Below are 11,266 nucleotides of genomic sequence, written 5' to 3' on the forward strand. Positions count from 1 at the left end.
CTAAAAAAACAAGACTGAATCTTCTGAACTAAAAAAAAAAAAAAAGAAAGACAAGAAGAGAACAGTAGTTTTTTATTTATTTGGGACTAAGTAAACAACAAACAACAAAAGTAGCAAGTAATAATTAATAAGGTAAGGGGCGTAGAGATTATATAATTGCAGCATATAGACAGGGGACTCAGGGAGACCCGGGAGAGTAACTAGTAGGGCTGTGGGAAAGGTAGCAATTATTGATGCACTAAATGATCAGGGCTGGTGTCCCAGAAGCTAAAGTAGCAGAAGACAGAGATTTCCTTTCACAGACTGAGTATCTTAGGCAAAAACGGTGAGTGGAGCCAAGTGAGATGATACATGCCTGCAGTCCTAGCATAACGGAGGCAGGGTTCACAAATTCCGGGCCAGATGTTCTGGAAAAAGAAACAAAGGGGGGAGGGGGCGCGAAGAAAGAAAAAGAAAAGAAAAGGTCAAAGGAGAGATTTCTCTGGCTAGAAGGCCCTGGAGAGGAAGCTAAAAAAGAAAAAGGACAAAAAGTCACTACAGACTCTGTACTAGGACAGCAACACGTGCCAAAGAGTGAGATCTGAGGTTCTCCAAAGCCCCACCCAAGTCAAAATTCCAGGCCAGTGAGGCAGTAAGATGCAGAGAAAAAGGGCTACACAGGTCACAGGACAGCAGAGATGCACAGCAGGGTATGGACCAAGATGTCTGGCAAGATGCTATCCACCTAGGACATAAGAGATTATTAACACCCTGACAGCATTCCTAGGACAGTAAAGATAAACAGGCCAATGCAAGGACATCTAAGGACAAGCTCTGCAGCCCATGGTCCAAAAAATAACCTCCTACCATCGTCTGGGAGAGGAAAGATTTAAACGACAGTGGGATATGGACTGAACACTCACACACGGAACTATATAATCTTGAAATTATATGAACTGTCATACCTTAGTGGTAGAGCACCTGCCCAACATAAGCAAGGTCCTAGGTTCAATCCCCATCATCAAACAAAGTTATTCTGGTTAAGACAGTGTTGTACACCTATAATCCCAGTATTTGTGAGGTAGTGGCAGGATCAGAAGCACAAGGTCATCCTTAACTACAAAGCAATTCCAGGTCAACCTGAGCTACATGACATTCTACTTCAAAAACAAAACAAAACACTACAGGAAACATGTTTTCTATATGAATTACACAGCAGTGAAATAAACACACCCTTCAGGCCTTGGAAGACTGAGCACTGGTCTATACTGTTATATGAGCAGAGTATCTGCAGGATGCTGGACCAACACCCGATTTCACATCTACACATCATTCCAGGCAAAGCTCTAGGCCTGCTTAACTAAACTGAAGAAAGGATAACCTCAAAGTCAGATGATCCAGGCCCTTAGATAATCCTGTCTAGAACTAACCCATAGCTGCATACTCTAGGTTATCCCTGGATACACTCACCAGATTACACATCAGCTTTGCTATATGCCCTAGAGAACCAATGATGCAAGCCGGAGCCACAGCAGGACAGAGTGAGCTTCCAACAGGAGGCTGGGAGAAGACAACAGTAAAGTCTATAAGAACATCATAGAGAAGCTGGATGAAAACAGGATCGATTTGTGACCTGGGAAGCCACCAAGCAGTCCTAACCTTGCTCACCATTGTAGCCTGTTGCTCCCCCTAGGAAGCCTAACCTTGACTGCCTCTCAACATACCTGTCTATAGGTAAGTGTCTCCGAAACAGACAGCGGAGAACTGCAATCTTTGAAATGCATTATCTGTAAGTAAATTAATATCCAGGTATGATGTATGCATCTGTATAGCCACTTAATGGCCTTCTAGAGACCAGCTAAAGAAACTAGACAAGTTAAAACATGTGAACACAGAGAAGAAGTTGTATTTACAGATGATGTGACAGTATCTGGAAAGCCTAAGAGAAAACAGTGTAAGTTATCTTAGTAAGATAACTTAGTAAGAATTTGGCAAAGTATCAGGAACATGAGAAGAAATCAACAGAATTTATCTGAAAATAATAATCAGTTTGAAAGGTATCTGAAAAAAAGAACAAAGATAAAATATGACTAAATTTAATAAGAAACATACAAAAGTTGTATTAAGAAAACAGGCAGTTTCTCAAAGACACAAAAATAAACAAGAAAATACAGACATTGCTTTGTTCTACATTGTTAAAATGTCTCAATACCATCAAGATGTCAACTGCTGCTAAGTAAACCCATAACTGTAATATAGTTCCAGTAAGAATAGGAACAGAGTTAGGCAAATTAATGCTAAAATTCACAATGAAACACACACACACACACACACACACACACACACACACCCCAGAAGAGCAAAAGAAACACTGAAGAGAAGCTGTGCAATTGTGTGTGGGGAAGGTGGGGGGAAGTACCCAGTCAAACAATGCATCAGATCTCAATGAGATATAAACTTCTATGACTAGAGTGTTGGTACTGCCACAGCACTGGTCAGAAAAGCCAACAGAGTAAAACACGCCCAACTCCTAACAGCATGTGTCAAAGAGAAAAATACTGGTTTTCATCCGTGGCAATGGATAACTACATCAATATTTGAAGGTGGTAAATTAGATTAATCTATCATACCATATACAAAAATATGTTCTACATGGAACTATACAGGAAATAAAGTTGTATAGTAAGAAAGTATGAATTTCTCTACAATCTAAGTGCATAGAAAAGCTTTCTATGGTTAGAGCTCCAGATGAAATAAGTTTAAAATGAATATACTTAATTAAGCAAAAGAAAACTTTTCATGGCAAAAACAACACCAAAGGATGGCTAAATATTTTAATATATGCCAAAATTAAAAGCTAATGTTCTTTAAAAAATTTTGAAAAGATGAAGGAAAAAAATTGTATAGAAAGCCAGGCTAATAACAATAACTAAATAGTTCTTATGCATATTTTAAAAAGTATTCAATTCACTTATAAAAGAGAAATACAAAGAAATGCCCAGCCAAGCATGGTGGCACACGCCTGGAGCTCAGTTCTCAGGAGAACACAAGACTTGAAATAAGCTGCTAAGAGCCTTCTCCACAGTGTAGTAAGTACTGGAATAGAGGCCACAGAGGCAGAGTCTCCCCTCATCCCACAACCTAAGGCTGAGTCTCACTACTTAATCCAACTTACAATGGTCCTGCTAAAGCTAAGAATTACAGGGGTGCCCACCACGCCCAGGGCTACTCCTACTTAGCCCAGTCTTGAAGATTTTTTTTTTCTTTCTTTCTTTTAAGATAGGAGTCTGGGGGATGGAGCTAGGGGGAAAGCTCAGCTAGACCCAGACACAATTCTTGGAAAAAGTGTAACCTAACCAGAGTTTGAAGGACTAGCAGTTTACTAGACTGGGGGAAACAGTGGAAGAAGTCCAGGAAGGGAGAATAGGATCATCTGAGTAAACAGCAGGATTCTCAGGTTGGAGCACAGCTGAAATTGTGCTCATGGAAATGAATGAGACCAGTGAGTGAGGTAGCTAAGTGGCCCTTCTGCAAGGTTCTATGCACCAGATAAGGCTAATGTTCAAAAGGAGCTGCAGAATGATTTCAACCAGTGGGGGATGGTGGCTGTTTTGAATATGAGATTACCAGGATTACCAACCATGGGCTAGCATGGGGTGTCAGTAGTCAGAATAAACCCAGACAGGGTGCTGTATAGAAAGCACTGAGAGTCACTGAGCAGCCTCCAGTGTCAATGGGTACCTCCACAGCTATCTGACTGTGTTAAAAATGATACAGAGATCTTGTGGCTTAGATGACCACCATCATACCCTTTGTGGAAATGGGATTTTGTCCACTTTCACATGGCATCTGACGTCAAACTCATCTCATAATTTTTGGTTTGACTGTCAATAATTATACTGTGGAATATGGACATTTAGCTTCAAAACCAAATCAAACAACAGAATTGGAAGTCAGAGTTAAGGAAATTATGTATGTCAACTATTTTGTCTCTGAATCTAATATAGGTTACTGTGCAGGGCTTTCAGGAAAATAGCACAATATTTTATTTCTACATGACTTCTTGGTTCTGTTTCCTTTCAGCTTAGAGTTTTGGTTTCTTTGTTTTGTATTCAAGAATATTTATTTTAACCTGGTGGTGGTGGGCCACACCTTTAGTCCCAGCACTAGAAAGGCAGGGGCAGGCCGATTTCGAGTTTGTGGTCAGCCTGGTCTACAGAGTGAGTTCCAGGACACCAGGGCTACACAGAGAAATCCTGTCTCAATAACCTCCCACCCCCAACAAAAAAAAAAAAAAAAAGAAGAAAAAGAAAAACTATTTAATGGTTTATGTACTTTCCTCTTGAGTTTGAGGAAATAAACCTTCACTTTCATGCATGATTAAATCAATGATGAAAATGCCCTTTTAAAATGTACTCACTCAGCTTTAAAAGTGAGCAAGGAATACTACTCATTGTGGGCTAGAGAAGGCACTTCATTCTTGAGAGGGATAGCCTCTCCCTTCCCTTCTTTTAAACAAAGGGATGGGCATTCCTCCAGACGAAGCCCGTTAACAGATTTTTTTTTTAAGTACATACTTCCAGGGGAAGAGGCATTCAGACCCAAACAGAGTTCTACAACTCATTCATTTTTTTTAAACATTCTTCCTACTGTCCTATATTGACCCCACCTACACTAGTGGAAAAGGGAACAAGGAAACAAACACGCTGTCAAACAGGCTATGGCAGTCATCTCAAACAGGCGCTGCAGAAGTAAAAAGCCATCAAAGATCCCGTGCTAAGTTCCTAGTATTCTACCAGGACTCTAGCAAGAACAATGTCTGACCACATTTCATCTTGGCACACAGCTGACTGTACGCGGAGTACAGTCACATTGTGTTTGCAAGTACCCTGGAGATACAGATGCCAGGAGCTCTCACTTGAAGCCCTTGGCCAGGGTCACTGGTGACTCTGGGACATACTTCATGGCTAGTAATGTTAAGAATAGCATCGGTTTTCTGGAAGCTCAGCTCAGTCAGAATCGCCTTTCCCTTGACTTTTAGAATTAGCTGCAATTTTCAGTGCCCCTGGAAATTGTTACTGTACTTTTAAATCCTGGCTCTACCGCATGCTAGCTTGTGAGTTGAGCCTCTGGCCAAATAACCTCACTTAGTGTTGAGGAAGCCCACCCATCTTGCAGAGGTAAGAAATAATACAAGCAGTAGTGGTTTCATTACAATCCTCTTAGTATAGTGCTTGATGGGCAACCAAAATACGACCACTATTACTACCAAAGTGGCTGTTGAATTAAAGATGGGAAATCTAACTTCTACATAGTAATGTTACAAAACTAAAGGCTTTTCTCCTCTTAATCTAAGAATTATAGTATTTTATGAAACAATGGGAACGTCTCCTACCTCTTCAAGAAGTTAACTATGTTCCTAAGTTAACATCCACAGCTTCTTGTTCCAGTATTTGTAAACTGATTGTCCTTGTAACTCATTTATGAAAGAACACAAGAACCTATTAATTTGGTGGACCCACATATAGGAAGTGATACTGTTATACTTATTTGTGCTCTGTAGAAATGGTGCTTAGAAAGCCAGAGCAAGACTACCATATACTAGAGGAGGAAGACATCAGTAGCTTGACACCCCTACACTGAGAGTAATGCAACCACCCATAGGCCAAAATATTCCCTTAAAAATGGTGAGCACATTCTTTCCTATAATTAGCCTCCCCAAAGCCTAGGGGGAAAGTGTTGTAATGAAATACTACTTCAAAATAAATGTTACACACAACTACACACTCAGCAGAGAGAGAAGCATGTGGATCTCAGAACAGAAACATGAACGTGCCAAGGTCACATCGGGGTGTGGGAAGACTATGTATCCATGGCAAAAAAAAAAAAAAAGCGAGCCACTCTGAGCACTTCTGCTCTTCACCATGTTTCCAAGCAGCATCGACCCTTAACTTCCTCTTTTTGATTGAGACTGGGTATGGTTATCAACTCCAAGCATACACTTGCCACCTTTTGCCAGGAAATCTCTTCCTTGTAACTCTGGATATACTTTAAAAGTAATCACGTAACAATGAAATATAAATTATTATATCGTCTAGTCACAATCTCTAAATATTTTAACCCTTCCCAGGACAGAGTTGTGAAAAGCAAATTCTTTCTGAGTTGTGCTTTGATCTTCTGGAGAACATGAAGACAAAGCAAAACTTTTTAAGCTCCAACAATCTCAAAGGAACAAAATTGTTTGGGGCCTTGCTAGAGATTGAATCTAGTACCCTTTGCTTGATAGGGCACTACAGTCATTGAGCTACGCTCCCAGCCAAAATCAATTGCTCTGGAAAGTGACTATGAGATCAACTGCACATCCATTCATTCAGTGAAGAATTCCAAGCACTTTACATGGAAACAGGGCGGAAAATGAAATGGCTCCTATTCTCAAAAAATAAAAAAAATAAAAAGCTATAGAAACATATTAAGGGTCACAAGAGTCATTTACAAGAATATTGTACCAATAGATACAAACAGCATAAATCAGTAAGATACTCTTTAGACATTTTAACAAGCATAAGCCAAAAGAAATGCCTTCACGATGTTAGTGATAAATTTGTTACCCAATTTGGGGGACATGATTAAAGCTGTAATTTATTTACAGGAAAAGAATTTACAGAAATAAAGGCTCTCCCTGAACACACACCCAAACTGCAAATTGGGTGCTTTCCAGCTTGACAGGTAGGGCGTGGCACTAGAGTTCTCACAGTAGCTCAAAGACACTTGGATGAACTCTCACAAGTCTGGACATTCTGGTTTCCAAGCAAAGGCTAGTTTAATTCCTTAATTTCCCCCGAAGTCCCCCAGCAACACAGCCACCTGAGCGCCACCACGCCCGCCCACTGAAACACGCATATACCCAACTAACGCACACAAATCTTATCTTCTACTCCTGGACATCTTTCAGGAACCGAGCGCGGAAGATACCTCCATCACACAATACCCTTCCCTTCCTCCTCTAGAGGCTAAACCTGTACGAGAAGAGCCCGTGAGCATTCGGCTGGACGCGGAGAGTCTAAAGACTTCGGTCTAAAAAAGCCATTCCTTTAACTGGCACCGAAGACTAGCGGAGCAGCTCGGAAAGCAGCTGCTCTGTGCCGGCAAGGAGTGGATTGAAAGCGAGGGAGGACAGGGGCGGAGTACGGCGCGGGGACTGCGGCTGCAGCGGCCCCAGGTCGCGGGCACCGCCCGGGCGCGGCCCTGGGAGCCACCGGCGCGAAGCAGGTGACCTTCCGGAGAGGCCGCCCGCCGTCGGGGCGCAGTCGGGTTTCAGCCCAGGCGGCTGGCGGGACGTGCAATCTCGGCGGCCGCGGGCCTGGCCCGTCGGACACACCCCCGCCGCGGCCCGGCCTCCCCGGCCGGCGGGTGCTCACCTGCACCGCGAGCCGCTCGCCCCGCGGGCTCTTGGGCCTCGGCTGTGCCGATCGGACCGCGCTCGGCGCTGCGCTCGGAGTTCCGCGCGGGGCGCGGCAGGAGGAGTCGGGAGAGCGGCGGCGGCGGCCTGGGCGGCGGCGGCGGAGGAGGAGGACTCCGGCGCTCCGCTCTGGGGAGACCCACCCTCCTCCCGGCCGCTCTGCAGCAGCCGCCGCAGATCACTTCCGGGGCGCGGGGGAGCTGGGCGGAGCGCCAGCCCGCACTTCCTGTCCGTGGGGCCGAATAGGCCACAGCCGCCGCGAACAAAGGCTCTCCCTTCGCGGGCGAGGCGCGGGGGATAGCCTGCCGGAGGCCCTACGGGAGGCGATCCTCTGCGTCCGCGAGGCGCAGACACCCACCGAGGCCCGGCCGGGGTATCCGAGCCGCGGCGTCTTCGTCTCCCCAGTACACGGAGTGTCTCCTGGGGGAAATTAGGGGAGGGGGAGACCGCCATCTTGCTCCTGGGGGCTGCTAGCTTCTCTGGCAGCCGACTTCCTGACTGTAGCCTGCCGGGTGGCTTGTCGCAGATCAAGACTTGGGAGGTGGTTTGGTCTCCTGTCCTCGTTGGAGGGTCTTGGTGGTTAACCTGGATTGGAGAAGTGGCTTCTGCGGATGGGCTTCGGGTTCCTTTTGGAGAAGTCCCCCTTCGACACTAGATGTGGCACTGACATAAGGCGGTGGCTCCGTGATACACTAATTTCATGTCTTAAATTGGAACTTTAACTGAACCGGTTGTTTTCTTTAAATCTTCCCACAAGTTCGAAATAGTTTGCCTAGCGTCGGTTATCTGCCGTACATTCTTCCCTGGACTTTAAAATACTCGTTTCCCTGGAACCCCACATTGAGAACCAACGGCTTGGTTGACAAAACCACTTACAGGCATGAATGCCCACTCAGTCAAGTGGGCAGTCAAGAAAACAAACACCTGCGTCTAGACGTGTGTATGAAGGGAAGACTTGATGACTTTACTAGGTTAGAGTTTTAAACTTAGCACCTTTTTCCGGTACAAAACGAAGATAATAAATCTGGATCCAAACAAAGGGAATCTCCACAGAATAAGTACCAGTCGTTTGTGGAGGAGGATAAGTAGCACTTTATATCTTAAAGTTAGACCTGGGCTGCTGAGAAAGATGAGGCTGCAGAAGGAGATAGGAGTCAAGTCATGAGCTGTCCTGTGCTGTGTCTTGTAAATTCCGGGAGTTAAATGGCTAGACAGATTAAAATTTAAGCTGTTTGTAAATGGAGGACAGATTAATGGGAATGGGCTCTTGAGCAGAAGAGCAAGCAGAGAGTAGATGGTGAACCATTGCAGAAGTAGAGAAGGAGGGATCTTCATGGCAGTGACCATCCAAAATGATTTCCTAAATGATGAAGCTGTACAAGCTGAGCGTTTTTGCTGGGCAGCTGATATGTAAGAGAATGGAAGTGAATGCTTTGCCTCTGGAGAGATGCAGGATAAAGGTGTACTGTGTGTGTGTGTGTGTGGTTTTTGATGTCTTTATACTGTCATATCCCAGGCTGGCCTCCAATTGATCATATAAGTGAGGACAGGGACCTTGAACTTCAGACCCTCCTAACTCTAATTCCCAAGTGCTGGCAATACATACCTGCACCATCATGTCTGTTTATACTGGGGATAGAACCCAGGCTTTCATGCCTAGCCAGCAAACACACTAACAGTTATATCTCCATTTCATAAAGGTGTGTTTTACTAAAGAGACAAAGAAGGATGAACATAGGTTATGGGAGAAGGATTTCTTCAGTTTGAAATGAGTGGTTTTATCTAATGGCAGTTGCTGTGTGGTGGATTCAACGGGGCTGGAAGAGCTGAAGTTGGAAATACCACAGATTTACATTACCACATTCAAGCAGATACAGTCTCACTTCATTGGGCACAATTTCAAAACTTTTTCTCCTTTCTGCCTTTACTTGAAAAAATATTAATACATCTCACTATAGATATTCTAATATTATTCTAATACCCAATGGTCTACTGACTATAAAAGTCAGGCATCCCAGAAACAGAAGTCAATGTTAACTCCTATATAGTCTCACAAAATCAGGTGAAATATTACCTATGTTGGTATTTGTAAAACAATAGTTGATTAGAACTTACACTAGATCACAGATCAAGGGTTGAGGACAGAGGACTTCACAAAAAGCTTCTGAATGGAAAACTAGATCGAGCTATAGAAACACCATCAAAGACTACCTCAGGTTCATCAGACTGTCTCAGCCAGTGCTTAGCTATTCACAGCTCTATTTACCTAATGTGATGACAGAAATTAAACAGTTCATTTTGAACAGGAGCTTCAGAAAGCTGTAAGAAACAAACCCCTTTATATAATAGCTGCAGTAGCCAGCCAAAACGAAATTATTAGTTTTTATTCTATTATAAGCCAGTAGAATAGTGTTTTTGATACACAGTGATAAACCCATTTACCTTAGTTCTTAGATTACTTAAGTGCACTTTCTCAATTTTCTTAGAATAGAGTACATTTAGGTGTTTTAAACTACTTATAGCTGCATGTAGTGGCTCAAGCCTGTGATCCCAGCATTTAGGAACCTGAGAAAGATTATGGTAAATTTGAGATCAGCTTAGGCTACATAATGAGCCCTGTCTCAAACAAACAAACAAAAAAAAACCTGTATGAACTAAGAATGAGATCAATTAACTGGGGTCTTTTTTGCCATTGCTCTTCCCCTGCCACCCTCAGTGTTAGAATCTTGATGCCAGTGTCCTTCAACCCAGACTAAGCTCTTAACCTTCTACATAGCCAAAGATGACCTTGAAGCAGTGATTTTCCTGCCTCCACTTCCCAAGTGCTGGGGTCACAGTCACTTGTCACTCTACCTGCCTTGAGCACTTTCTGTTGTTCAGCCTATCACCCTAGCAAAGTTTTGTAACCTCTCTGTGCTTTAGTCTCTCTGCCTGGAAAGAAAGGCAATATCTTTTCAACTAGTCCACCTCTTGGAGACACTGGAACAAAAATAACAGTATTATAAACTCTAGTCAAGGATTTAAATGAGCAGAGCAATAGTGGCACCATTAATCCCAGTAGAGGCAGGTGGATTTCTCAGTTCAAGGCTAGCCTTGTCTACAGAGAGTTCAGGATGGCCAAGGCTCCATGGAGAAACCCTGTCTTGAAAAATAAATCAAAAAACCCCCAATAATAAAAAGAATTAAATGAAAGGGCATCATAAGTATGTATTACTAATTGAACTAATATTGACTAGAAATCAAGAGTATCACATCAGTAATGTCAAGTAGAACTCAAAAGCATTCATTACTAAATTTGCTCTGTGGGCCAATCAAAGAATATAAAAGATCTTTTTGAACAGGCTTACCTTTTCTCTTGAATTACGAATTTTGTTACTTGTGAGTCAAATCTTATACATTAGCATTTAGTATAATAAAAACTGGAAAGTTTTAGTAGACAGTTGCTTTGTTCATGCCTATTTGTAGGTTATAAATGCTTTAGAGAATATAAAGTAAGTGTGATTTTTGTGAGGCGTATCAGAATTAATGACTAGCTAATGTAGTCACCTGAGGTTTTGTGTTTAAAAATGTTACTCATTTTCCGTGGAATAATAGGAATGTACGTTGACCTGCATGCTTATCTGAAACTTAATGTGAGCATTCCTGTGAACCTGACATTGGTATCACTGATTAGTCAAATGTATAGTGACAAGTACAGTGCTGTGACATTTGCCCAGGGTTACCACTTGGTAGGTTTTAGATTCATAGCATCAGTATTTCCTCAGGGAAAGATGCATGTATTATAAACATTTCAACATATTTTTGGCTAAATAATGCATATCTACGTAC

General features: G+C 42.9%; 1 protein-coding gene across 1 annotated transcript in view; it reads right to left on the reverse strand.

The window, feature by feature from the left end:
* Nucleotides 1-7,613, reverse strand: part of Rala (RAS like proto-oncogene A) — a 49,930-nt gene extending 42,317 nt beyond the window's left edge. The window contains exon 1 of the mRNA XM_021631368.2: nt 7,398-7,613. The gene's annotated coding sequence lies outside the window, so the exon portion shown is untranslated. The remainder of the gene's footprint in view (nt 1-7,397) is intronic.
* Nucleotides 7,614-11,266: the final 3,653 nt, after the last annotated feature.

Source organism: Meriones unguiculatus, chromosome 19, assembly GCF_030254825.1.
Source record: "Meriones unguiculatus strain TT.TT164.6M chromosome 19, Bangor_MerUng_6.1, whole genome shotgun sequence".
NCBI classification, from domain to species: domain Eukaryota; kingdom Metazoa; phylum Chordata; class Mammalia; order Rodentia; family Muridae; genus Meriones; species Meriones unguiculatus.